Here is a 13,823-nt window from a genome sequence, read left to right as displayed (position 1 = left end):
GCTAGAGATCTCTTCAAGAAAATTAGAGATACCAAGGGAACATTTCATGCAGAGATGGGCACAATAAAGGACAGAAATGGTATGGACCTAACAGAAGCAGAAGATATTAAGAAGGGGTGGCAAGAATACACAGAACTATTAAAAAAGATATTAATGACCCAGATAACCATGATCTTGTGATCACTTGCCTAGAGCCAGACATCCTGGAATGCAAATCAAATGGGCCTTAGGAAGTATCACTATGAACAAAGCTAGTGGAGGTGATGGAATTCCAGTTGAGCTATTTCAAATCCTAAAAGATGATGCTGTGAAAGTGCTGCACTCAGTATGCCAGCAAATTTGGAAAACTCAGCAGTGGCCACAGGACTGGAAAAGGTCAGTTTTCATTCCCATCCCAAAGAAAGGCAATGCCAAAGAATGCTCAAACTACTGCACAACTGCACCCATCTCACATGCTAGCAAAGTAATGCTCAAAATCCTCCAAGAGAGGCTTCAACAGTATGTGAACTGAGAACTTTCAGATGTTCAAGCTGAATTTAGAAAAGGCAGAAGAACCAGAGATCAAATTGCCAACATCCACTGGATCATCGAAAAAGCAAGAGAAATCCAAAAAACATCTATTTCTGCTTTATTGACTACACCAAAGCCTTTGGCTGTGTGGATCACAATAAACTGTGGAACATTCTCAAAGAGATGGGAATACCAGACTGCCTTACCTGCCTCCTGAGAAACGTGTATGCAGGTCAAGAAGCAAGCGTTAGAACTGGACATGGAACAATGGACTGGTTCCAAATTGGGAAAGGAGTACATCAAGGCTGTATATTGTCACCCTGCTTATTTAACATATATGCAGAGTACATCATGTGAAATGCCAGGCTGGATGAAGCACAAGTTTGAATCATTGTCAGGAGAAATATCAATAACCTCAGATATGCAGATGATACCACCCTTACGGCAGAAAGTGAAGAGGAACTAAACAGCCTCTTGATGAAAGTGAGAGAGGAGAGTGAAAAAGTTGGCTTACAACTCAATATTCAGAAAACTAAGATCATGGCATACGGTCCATCACCTTTTGGCAAACAGATGGGGAAACAATGGAAACAGTGACAGCCTTTATTTTCTTGGGCTCCAAAATCACTGCAGATGGCGACTGCAGCCATGAAATTAAAAGATGCTTGTTCCTTTGAAGTAAAGCTATGACCAACCTAGACAGCATATTAAAAAGCAGAGACATTACTTTGCCAACAAAGGTCCGTCTAGTCAAAGCTATGGTTTTTTTCCAGTAGTCACGTATGGATGTGAAAGTTGGACCATAAAGAAAGCTGAGCACCAAAGAATTGATGCTTTTGAACTGTGGTGTTGGAGAAGACTCTTGAGAGTCCCTTGGACTGCAAGGAGATCCAACCAGTCCATTCTGAAGGAGATCAGTCCTGAATATTCACTGGAGTATTCATTCAGTATCATTGGGACTGATACTGAAGCTGAAGCTCCAATACTTTGGCCACCTGATGTGAAGAGCTGACTCGCTGGAAAAGACCCTAATGCTAGGAAGGACTGAAGGCAGGAGGAGAAGGGGATGACAGAGGATGAGATGGTTGGACGGCGTCACTGACTCAACGAACATGTGTTTGAGCAAGCACTGGGAGTTGGTGATGGACAGGGAAGCCTGACTTGCTGCAGTCCATGGGGTCGCAAAGAGTCGAACATGACTTAGGGACTGAACTGAACTGATGTAATTTTGTTTTATTGATGGGAATGTGGGTGGTTTTGGCTCAGACAGTAAAGCTTCTGCCTGCAGTGAGGGAGACCCAGGTTCGATCCCTGGGTTGGGAAGATCCCCTGAAGAAGGAAATGGCAACCCACTCCAGTACTCTTGCCTGGAAAATTCCATGGACTGAGAGGCTCCTCAGAGCCTGGTAGGCTACAGTGCATGGTGTCGCAAAGAGTCAGACACGACTGAGCGACTTCACTTCACTTCCCATTTTCACCAACACAAGTACCTTTGCTGCAACACCTCCTTGAGAACATGCGCGGATAGTCTCTAAAGGAACCGCTGCAACTTTTGTACATGAACAGATCCTGCCCCCATCCCCTCCCAGTATGGCCGAACCAATTCACACACTGAGGAGTGTGAGACTACCTAGTTCCCCGCCCCAGTGCTCATGACTAAACTCATACAGATTTGCCTGTTTGAAGGGTGGAAATGTTGTTTAACTTGCATGTCCCTGATGACCACTTAGAGCATCTTTTCAGGTGTTTTTCTGTCCTCATCTGGGAGCTGCCTCTTCATATTTTTGCACACTTTAGATTTTGGGTTGTCTTTTTCTTCTGAGTTTGTAGGAGCAGAACATCTTTTCAAAGAGAAACTGCAAAAGCAAGTAGCGAAAGACAGTTTGTTTGATGCAAAAAGCTGTACAGGCACCTGCTGGCGGAGAAATGGAGGGAGCAAAAAGCCTGCAGTGTGTGTGAGTGTGCATGGGTTTTTTTCCATAGCGTGACTTTAACACCCACACATGTTTAGTAAACGGAGTGAAGCCCCCAAAGATTGCAACGGCAAAGATGAAAGACAGAAAAGTGAGGTAGTTCTGCCAGATGCTTAATAATAAGGGCGATTTCCAGCCAACAGCTGTGGGCTGGCTTTTGCAGGCTGGCTTTCACGGGCTGCAGGGGCTTGGTCTGTGGCCCGAGGACCAACTCTTTCCTGCAGGAATCTTTCCTCTGGTGGGAGCTGGGGATCTGGGCTCCTGCTCATCCGTTGCCCACCTAAGGAAGTGACATCAGTCTGTGGCCCCTGTCTGGGGTTATCTGAGGGGCTCATCGACGCTGCTAGTGGTGACAGAGGCAGAGGAGCAACCAGGTGGCAGCAAGGGGTTGGCAGACCCAGGCTCACCAACTTGCTCTCAACCGCAGGGGAACTTATCTCCACAGGGCATCTGCCTGGGTGAAAGCTGAAGCCTGGGGGCTTGAGAGAACGGGCACTTGTGGGGCACAGAGGGGCCGAGGAGGAAGGGGGTAGGGGACCCAGCCTCTCTGCAGCTGGTTCTGCCGTGTCTGTGGATGAGGTCGTGGATAAACCGCCATAGTTTACCCACAAGGATAAACCCCAAAGATGGGGTGTGGTGTGGGCCGAAGAGCTGGGTCTGTGTGACATCATCCCTCGAGCCCTCTGTTGTCAAATCTTGTTTAAAAAGATTGGAGAGGAAAGGCTCTGGCCATTTTTCTTTCGGAAGACAGGTCTGGAGTGGGCTGTGTTTCCAGCCTTTGCGAACGTGACTAATAAGTCAAGGCTGTCGCTGAGGAGGTTTGAATTGCTTTCTTTTCTTTTTTTATAGAGTCTTGCTCATAATAATTCTCTGTTTCTCCTCCCAAGCTCCTGTAGTAGATATTTTACCGAGTCCCCCTAACTCTGGAATACTTCCCCAAACCCACTCACTTTACTCCATCCCCAAATTCAAACAGAAACAAACCCTTCCTGCCTCTGGGCATTCCTGAAACCATTCATGACTCCTAATGTCATGCCTCCTCTCCCAAGATCTCCTCCACTCAGGCTTTCATGCAACCCCCTGAAGGGCTATCCGTTGCTTAACACTCAAAGGGTAACAGGACCTTCTGCAGACAGGTAGCGTCTCTGCCCCCGCTTGCAGAAGTGTCTTTCTCCATTTCCCTTTATCTCCGTTATTCCTCCATTGCATGAGTGCACACATACACACACACACACACATATTTAGCTCGTGACATTTTCTTATTCTGTCTTAGATTATTTGTAATGTGTTTTATCTTATGCCGCAGACAGTGAAGTCAGCCATGCATGGATTCTACGAGTATCTGTAAGGGCTCACCACATGCCAGAGACTGCTCTACCCTTGTGTTTCTTATTATTCTCTCCTGTCTTCCTTCTTTATTCATAATCCTTCTGCCTCCCTCTTGCTTCTACATCCTCATTTTCAGGGACATTTTTCTCTAAGGAACCAAAACTACCTCATGAAATTATCAGCCACGGAAAAGCCCTCAGGCTTTCTGCAGCCCTCTGTGGGTGGAGGGAGGTGAATGGCTGAGCAGTCTTATGCTATGTTTAAGCCACGTTGCTCTCCCATGTCTGCTGGTAGGTCCTTTATTTACTGTATGTCTGCCTGACAGGTCTGTCTGCAGGACACAGACATTTTGCTTTGGGGACTGCATATTTTATAACTGCACCTTAGCGGAAGCCCCTTGCCATCTCAGGCAACGGCTCTTCCTTTCCATACGTCAGCATACATGTCACCTCCTCAGAGAAGACTTCCCTGTTGGCCCATCGGAAGTAGTCCCATCCTCTCCCTTTTCATGACCCAGCCACCCTCGATGACAATCACCTTGTGTGCGAGATGAATGTCATTGATGTTCCCAGTTAATGGTCTCCCTCCTTCCACATCCTCTAAGATGGAGTTTGCAGCTGTTTCCGCCAAGAGGTAGAGTCTGTTTGCATCCCCCCAACCCCCTGAATCTACGCTGACCATGTGCCTTGCTTTGACTAACAGAATGTGACAGAAGTGATGGTGTGAGCTCGGAGCCCAGATCTTCAGAAGCCTCGCGTCCTTCTGCTCCCAAGTGTTCTCTCTCGCCTTCCCTCCCTCCTGCTGTTCTCCCCTCCCTGCCTCTCTCTCTCTTAGAACCTAACCATCAGCATGTGCACAAACCCAGGCGACTCGGGGGAAGAATGGGAGACCACTCAGATGAGAGCTATGTTCATCCTAGCCAGCCAGCCCCTCATCAACTTGTTAGCTGACCAGACACATGAGTAGACCCAGCTCAAGTTATCTGAGGTTGCCAGGGATGAGAAGAACTGGCCAGCAGAGCCCAGCTTACACTGCAACTTCCGGAATCATGAATTAAGTAACAACCAATGCTTTAAGCCACTAAATTATGCAGTGGTTCCTTAGGCAGCAACAGCTAACTGATACATCTTGCTTATTTCCTTTAGAGCCCTTCTTGGGAAACTCGGTTAGCTCCTCAAAGACTCAGCTTCGTTATATTTCAAAAGGACAGCACATTTTATCTTGTAGCCTTCTATGGGATTTAGATAAGATGATGTTGTAAAGCTCTTGGCACAGCTAGGGGCTCAGGACATTTGTTTATGTCCTTTTTCTCTGGAGAAGAGTGGAGAGTCTCAGTCAAGAGAATGTCTGAGCCATTCTCCTCCAAGAAAGCCCTCAGAGGCCTTGGAACCATTAAGAAGAAATGTTATTAGGAAGGGGACCCAGGGTGAGATAGTGAAGCAAGCCTGTTAAGTGGGTTGAATTTGGTCGATAAGCCCTGCATTGTCATTTAACAGATTTCTCTGCAGTGTTTAGAAGAGAAATTGTTTATCACAAGAAGGGCCAATACTTTTGCTTTGGTGCCTCCCAAATGCCAAGCTCTCGGATAGCAACATTCATAGCAACCTTATGGAACAGATATTAACGTACTGTCTTACAAAAGAGACAAAGGCCACCCTGTAAGTAAGCGTAGAACTGGACAGACCTCAGTCATGGCCGTGACAGCAAGTACCTTCACTAGAAAGTACTGCTCGCTGGGCACACGCTGAGTGCTAGGCCCTTCTCGGCTCCTTTTATATACTAGCTCTTTTTTAGCCTCACAGCAGTTGGGGGGGCTACGGGTGGAGGGGGGGTACCATCACCATGTTTCAGAAATAAGTCTCTTGCCTCAGGTCACACAGGCATGGCGGTCATCCCAACCTTGTTCTAGTGGGAGACAGTTTTCACCCTCTTCCATGACCATTCCCAGGGATGGGGGAAGGTCAAGATATTAAGTCAACAGTGAGTTTAAAACAAAAAGAGAAGTGAGCTAAATCTTTGAGGCCAACAGAAAGGAAGGGCAGGCCGTCACAGAGCAACTTGCAGGACAGCAGAGTGGGAGGCGGCTTACCTCCAGCCTCCTGGCCGAGCCCCCCGCATGCAGGACGGTGGGAGCCCAGAGAGCAGTTGTCTCCCTCTGGAGTCATCTCGAACGTGGGGGGAAAGGCCTCATCAACACAAGGGTGAGGGGAAGGAATGTGAGTCCCAGGTCCCACAGCGTAGGTACTGAAACACAGATTCCAAGTTGAAAAGATCGCAAGCAGATGTCTTTCCTGCAAATGCCTCAGAACCTTGGATGTGCTGTTTGCCTGTTTTGCAAATTTGCATTGTGCTGAATACTCACTCACATCTCTAGGCCACAAGACTCAAGTTTGGGAAAGCTGCTACACGTTGATTTGGGGACATATTTTTTCAAATGTGGCTGATTTTGAAAAGCGGGTTGTTACTTCTCAGAAGGAAACCTGTGACCAACCTGAAGCCTGGGATGGGGTCTTAATCCATGTTTCTCTCTGCCCAGCAGGTAGGAACTCGGTAAGTGCCTGTGTGTCGGCACGTGAGAGACTCTACAGAGAGAGCATCAGACTGGAGGCCTCAGGCCAGCAGCCCCCACGGAGAAGTGCTTCTCCAGGCCTCTGTGACGGAGACTCGATCTTTGATGCGGTTGCTCTGATGTGGCCATTTTGAAACTGGGGACATTTTGACACAGCTATTTTAAAGCTGTGGAAAATTTCTGACTTTTTAAAAACACCACCTTCAAGCTTCTGAAAAAATTAGCAAGTACCAACGCAGTGTGGGCTCGGGGACACGGTGAGGATCAACATCATAGAGAAAACTGAGAGGGGGACGAGGCTGCGGAGGAGGGGCCTATTTTTTATTTACATTTCATACAGGAAAAGAGCTGAAAGTTTAACGGACTGATTTTCAGGGTTGCAAAAAGCCTTCAAGTTAAAAAGAAGCCTTTGAGTAATCGAGATAGTGTGGTATTGGTGAAAGAAGAGACAGACAGATCAATGGGACAGAAAGGAGAGCTCAGAGCAGAGACCCCCATGAGTATCGCCAACAGGTCTTGGACAAAGGAGCAAAGGAAACACAATGGAAAAAGACAAAGACCGTCTTTGCAACAAATGGTGCAGGAACACAGGACGTAAATGTGCCCAAAATGAATCCAGACACAGGCCTCAAGCCCTTCACAAAATTCATCTCAAAATGGATCTTTGATCTAAATGTAAAACACGAAACTCCCGGGAGGCAACACCAGGAGAAAACCCAGATGGCCTTGGGCAGGTGATACACGTTTTAGATATAACAGCACAGGGGCAGCCGTGAAAGAAAGAACTGAAAAGCCAGACTGCACTAAAAACTGCTCTGCAAAGAAGATGTCAAGAGACTGAGAGGACAAGTCACAGACTGGGAGAACGTATTTGCAGGAGACATGCCTGGTAAACGACTGTTATCCAAAATATACAAAGGACGCTCAAAACTCACCAATGAAAACAATCTGATTTTTAAAAAATGGGCCAAAGGCCTTAACAGACACCTCACCAAAAAGATACAGAGATGGCAAACAATCATATGAAAACATATAAACAATCTTATGAAAAGCTCTTTATCGTATGTCATCAAGGAAATGCAAATTAAAAAAAACCAGTAAGATACCACCACAGAGCTATGCTGCTGCTGCTAAGTCGCTTCAGTCGTGTCTGACTCTGTACGACTCTAGAGATGGTAGCCCACCAGGCTCCTCTGTCCCTGGGATTCTCCAGGCAAGAATACTGGAGTGGGTTGCCATCTCCTTCTCCACCATTGAGCTACGCGAGTGGCCAAAATCTTCAAATGCTGGCAACGATGTGAAGCTTTAGAAATTCTTATCCACTGCTGGTGGAAATGCAAAATACAGACACCTTGGAAGGTTCTTACAAAACCACACATAGTCTTACTATACGATCCAGTAATCAAACTCCTTGGTATTTACCCAAAAGAGCTCAAAATTTGTGTCCACACAAAAACCTCACATGAATGCTTGTAACTGCCCAAACCTGAAAGCAACCAAGTGGCCCTTAGTAGGTGAATGACAAGGAGTATTGCGAGAAAGAAGTTATCAAGCCATGAAAAGACATGCAGGAAACTTAGATGAATATCACAAAATGAAAGAAGCCAGTCTAAAAAGGCTATATGCTGGATGAGTCCAACCAAACGACATTCTGGAAAGGCAAAACTATGGAGACAATGAAGAGATCACTGGTTGCCAGAGGTCAGAGGGGAGAGAAAGATGAACAGGTGGAACAGAGAGGATTTTTAAGGCAGAGAAACCATTCTGAATGATTCTATAATGGTGGACACACGTCACTACACATCTGTCAAAACCCAGAGAACGCATACCACCACGAGTTACCCTTCATGGACTTTGGGTGATGATGATATGTTGACGTAGGTTCATCGGTTGTTATAAATACACCACTGTGGGGCAGGATATGGGTGGGGAAGCAACAGGGGATATGCGGGAACCCGCTGTACCTTCTGCTCAACTTTGCAGTGAACCTACAAATGCAAAAAAGTGTGTCTGCTTGTCTTTTACAAAGCTTGTCAGCAATCTTGCTGCCTAACTGTCCTCATCACCGCAAAGGTTCCCTGACAGTCAGCAGGGTGCCCTCCCTCCCTCTGGGCTGTCGAGCCCTAAGTGCCCAGAAGCCTCCCTGGAGGCAGGAGTGGGCAGAGGGGCAGAGACAGGCAGAGCTGAGGGTTCTGGAGCCGGCGGTGGCCCAGTCAAGGCGAGGTAGAATCCGTGAGCTGGTCTGGCCAACTGGAGCTCACGCTGAGCGAGCCTGCAGAGAAACCACGAGGCTTTGCTGGTTTTTCCCTGAAGTTTCCCACGCAGCAGTCAGTGATCTCTTAGGAATGGAAACTGGATTGGGTCATTGCCTCCAGAGACCCCTTCAGTGGCTTCCATCACACTGGGCATCAGGTCAACACCATGGGCCTGGGCCTCAAGAGCCCACCCCACCAGGCGCCTCCCGGTTCCCCAGCCGCCTCACCCCTCTCTGTCCCCTAGCATGTTCTTCTCATTCTTGGACATGCCCAACTTCCTACTACCTGTTCCCTGGGCTGGAAATGGTTACCCCAATCTTTGGCTCATGGGAATTTATAATCCAGGTCCTAAATGTCACCTCTTTAGCAAACCCTTCCTAACCACCCGGTGTGAGACACCCCCTTGCTCACTCCACCATCTCTCTGCTTTAATCGTCTGTCATTTAACTTGGTATTTTTGGTCTTGTGCACTGCCCTATCCCTAGCTTTTAGTTGAGCGCTGGCACAGAGCAGGAACTTGGCAAACAGAAGTTGAATGAAGGACTCAAATGAGACCGGCCAGTGAGAAAAGGCAAGTCCGGGCAGAAGGACTGATGTTTTATCATAAACAGACGGTGCGAATGAAGTCACAAATTCTGCAACTGGTCTCACGGCTCACACGTGGCGAGCACAAAACCTCAGGAGGTGTGCATGACGTTTATTTTCCCTTATAAATTGTGTATATTCTGCAAGAACCTGGCGGCCACGCAATGAACTCTTGACCTCCTCCAGGTTCCAGAGACCTTCATTTCAACACCTTAACCATACCACATCCAATGCTAAATGTACCACCGCCTTATGAAACCAACACCATCCCTGATATCTCATTTTCATTACGGGCACCCAAGTCTCCCCAGAGCCTCTGAATGATTCTGTTCCCCCGTTCTGCAACCTCCCGCCACTTGCCAGCTCCCTGGTCTCCCGGCACGTCTCTCTCATCCCTTTCATTCCTACTGCTGGGCACGGTGTCGACCACTCTTTCCCCCACTGTCTGCCTCTGACAATTGTCTCCTGGGTCACTTCCCAACCTTCAGTGGCTATTCATGAGAACTGATATTAGCGAAAATGGCTACTTGTTTCCTCCTTCCTCTCCTCTCATGGTTTTAAGTGCTAATCGTAAAACATGAAGAATTTAAAGAATCTAATGCAACACTGGAAAGCAACTATACTCCAAAAAAAATTAATTAAAAAACAAAAAAGAAAAAACAATCTGCAGTTATCCTGGAAAGTCTGCACCGACTTTAAGCCTCCTTGGGAGGGAGGGGCCCTCCTTCAAGCCCCCCTGCCACGCACTGTAGCGTCAGTCTTCCTACAAAACAGATAGCAGCTGCTGAAATGCGGGTCAGTCTAGACCTGCACTGTGCGCCATGGTGGCCACTGGCTGTATGTAATCTTGCTTTTCTTCCTGAATCTTCGATACATATTACGAAAGACAATCCAGAAGCACAGTGGGGTCTTTGGAAGAGGACGATGATAGATTTCCACTCTTCCTTGATTTAGCCATTTTCCTCCCCTGGAAAGTTCAGAGTGTCTTGAAGGGGTTATCTGAATTCAAACCAATTGCAATTAAATAAAATTTAGAGAAATCCATTTCTGAGTCACACTAAGCACAGCTCGCGTGCTCACTGCTACACGTGGTGGCAGCTGGGCCATGAACAGCGCCAACACAGGATGTTGTTCCCACCAGCTTGCAGAAAGCGCTAACCCATGGCCCTGCTCTAGACCCCAGCACTTGGATGAGGCTTCTTTTCTCATTAATGTAGCCAAGAGATGATTACTAAACTCTTAGAACGTGCTGCTGAACTGCAACTATGCCAAGACCTCGTGGTCCTGTGCTCACAGAGTTAGTGGGGAAAGAAAATCCTTATGAACTTTACTCCTTGGAAGTTTATCCCTGGAATTCCTTGTACCCACACTAGTCAGACCCTCACCACCAAACGACTGCCAACCCCTTCAAGACAGTTTGGACTTCCCAAGGGATGATAAGGCTTTAATCAAGGAGGAGCGGAAATCTCCCATTGCCTTCTTCCAAAGACCCCCCTGTGCTTTTGGAAGATGACTTTCCTAATACATAACGAAGATTCAGGAAGAAGAGCAGGATTACAAACCTAGCCTTAGATCTGGAGACCTTGGAAAGCAGAGGACTGAAGCAAAACTCATTTATTCTCTGCCAGAGACTGTGCTAGACACTCGGAATGTGGGGACAAACAGGGGGAACCCAGACGTGGCTCTCCCACTGGCCCTTGCGACAAAGTCACCGTGGGCCTTTCCTCTGAGGTAGACTTGAGACGCTGTGGGGCACAGATTTCATTTCACCATTAGTCCCTCGTTGACCTTCAACTCCAGTGCAGCCCCAAGCCCTGGGACCCAGAGGGCCTGCACCCACCCCCTGCCCTCTAGAACTCATCTAGGTGAGAATGCAGAGAGAAAAATCCCCATTGCAAAAGGGAGCCAGCAATGGCCCATGATCACCCAGCTCCGAATTCTACCTGCAGAGAGAGAAACACAGCAAAGAAAACAAAAGAATGGGGAGTCCCCTCTGAGGAATGAAACCAAACTGAGTGACAGACAAAGGAACCCCACTTGTGCCAGGCTCACTGGAGACACCAGAAGTTCTCCCTGCTGCCTCCCTGCGTCTTCCTGCCTCCCCAGCCTTGCCATCCCAGCCTCCTCTGCGACCCAGGGAAAACCTGGCAATTCCAAAGTGGCTCATCTAGAACTTCTGGACCGACTTCCAGAACACGTGGACCGCGGGGGCGGGCGCAGGGCCACACAGAAGAGAGAATTCTTCCCACTGCAGCACACTGACCCCTTCTCTTCTTCCCTGACCACCGCCCCCTACGCGCCTCTTCCCACCAGACTCACCAGCCACGTGGTGGGCAAGCAGCCCGAGTCAAGAGGAGGTAGAAAGCACAGCCATCTTCCTTGCCCAGGGCGTTTGCCCTTGTAGTGCACGCTCAGCCTCCTGGTAGCTTTCCCGGGTCCCAAGCAAACATAAGGGAGGGGCAACATCACCACTCCCTCCGCCAAGACCCCCAGAAATCAGTTCAGGGGGCATTTGTGTCCCCCTGTGGCCTCTTCCTTCTCTGTCATCATTTGCCAACTCCAAGGGAGAAGTGAAAGGCCACGGCGTTCAGCCGATTCTCAGTCAGGCCCTGTTTTAGACACGATGCTCAATGAATGTGGACGGCGTTAGGGAATTCACAGCTCCCTCAAGGCTGCTGAATCAGCCACTGCTTTCATTCTTACTGCTCACTGCGCTGCACGTTTCGTCTGGGCTACTTGCTGGCCTTTCCATTCAGATAAGAAACCCAGCTGCGTCTTCTGCATGGCTTTGTTCTGTAGGAACTGATGGTGGCTGTGATGGATGGGTCCTGTGCCTGGAAGAACACCGCCAAGGCCACAGGCCGATATATGATATACTGACAAGGCGAACTCGGTCTCACTGCAGTGCTGTGGGGACTTCTCTCCCAGGACAAATCTAAAAAAAAGAGTCTTTGCCATAATGTCAACAAAGAATCAACTTGAGTCTTTTCTCTCTTTTGGGCATCAGAGGCTGTTGACTGTAGCTTCTCTTTCACAATTATTCCCCAAATGCCCCTCAAATGCCAGGCATGGTGCCTGGCCCTGGAACCCAGAGAGGTGCAACTGTATCATGATTGAAGGCTCCACCGAAGCTGCTGTGGCTGGTGAAGACTTGCACGTGTGACTTCATCAAAAATATAACATCTGTTTAGGCGTTTTTCAAAATGTCGCCTGCACATCCATGATCAGCAAGATGAAATGCATCATTGATGTTGATATATCTCATGGATAGTGGTCACGTCAGAATACAATCTTACTGTATTTGACCTCAGTTTTAAGGAGTTCCTGGCTCTCCAACACTCCCTGTGTTCCCAGATGTGTCTGTCCCATGCGTGACCTTCGAAGGTGGCACTGCCATCCGACGAACTTTTGGAGATGACGGGCCTGCTCCTCACCTATGCCGTGTTCCACGGTAGCCACGGCCACACACGGCTGTCAAGCACCCAAACTGTGGCTACTGTGACTCAGAACTAGTCACATTGTAATTGATTTGAATTTAAACAGGCAGACGTGACGAGTAGCCATGGTATTAGCACAGCTGTATGGGTTCAGGTGGATCTAAGGTGGGAACACCAGACCACCTGCCCTGCCTCTTGAGAAACCTGTATGCAGGCCAGGAAGCAACAGTTAGAACTGGACATGGACCGACAGACTGCTTCCAAATAGGAAAAGGAGGATGTCAAGGCTGTATATTGTCACCCTTATTCAACTTATATGCAGAGTACATCATGAGAAACGCTGGGCTGGAAGAAGCACAAGCTGGAATCAAGATTCCCGGGAGAAATATCAATAACCTTAGATATGCAGATGACACCACCCTTGCGCAGAAAGTGAAGAGGAACTAAAAAGCCTCTTGATGAAAGTGAAAGAGGAGAGTGAAAAAGTTGGCTTAAAGCTCAACATTCAGAAAACGAAGATCATGGCATCTGGTCCCATCACTTCATGGGAAACAGATGGGGAAACAGTGGAAACAGTGTCAGACTTTATTTTGGGGGCTCCAAAATCACTGCAGATGGCAACTGCAGCCATGCAATTAAAAGACGCTTACTCCTTGGAAGAAAAGTTATGACCAACCTAGACAGCATATTGAAAAGCAGAGACATTACTTTGCTAACAAAGGTCCATCTAGTCAAGGCTATGGTTTTTCCAGTAGTCATGTATGGATGTGACAGTTGGATTGTGAAGAAAGCTGAGTGCCGAAGAATTGATGCTTTTGTACTGTGGTGTTGGAGAAGACTCTTGAGAGTCCCTTGGACTGCAAGGAGATCCAACCAGTCCATTCTGAAGGAGATCAGCCCTGGAATTTCTTTGGAGGGAATGATGCTGAAGCTGAAACTCCAGTACTTTGGCGACCTCATGCGCAGAGTTGACTCACTGGAAAAGACTCTGATGCTGGGGAGGGATTGGGGGCAGGAGGAGAAGGAGACGACAGAGGATGAGATGGCTGGATGGCATCACTGACTCGATGGACGCGAGTCTGAGTGAACTTGGGGAGTTGGTGATGGACAGGGAGGCCTGGCGTGCTGCGATTCATGGGGTTGCCGAGTTGGACATGACTGAGCA

The 13,823-nt window shown here is 48.0% G+C and overlaps 1 protein-coding gene across 1 annotated transcript in view; it reads right to left on the bottom strand.

Moving 5' to 3' along the window:
* The window catches only part of LZTFL1 (leucine zipper transcription factor like 1), an 84,936-nt gene that overhangs the window by 45,791 nt on the left and 25,322 nt on the right, over positions 1-13,823 (bottom strand). The window lies entirely within an intron of this gene.

Source organism: Ovis aries, chromosome 19, assembly GCF_016772045.2.
Source record: "Ovis aries strain OAR_USU_Benz2616 breed Rambouillet chromosome 19, ARS-UI_Ramb_v3.0, whole genome shotgun sequence".
In the NCBI taxonomy this organism is placed as follows: domain Eukaryota; kingdom Metazoa; phylum Chordata; class Mammalia; order Artiodactyla; family Bovidae; genus Ovis; species Ovis aries.
Note: the sequence above shows the minus strand (reverse complement) of the source record. Positions and strands in the feature narration are given on the sequence as shown.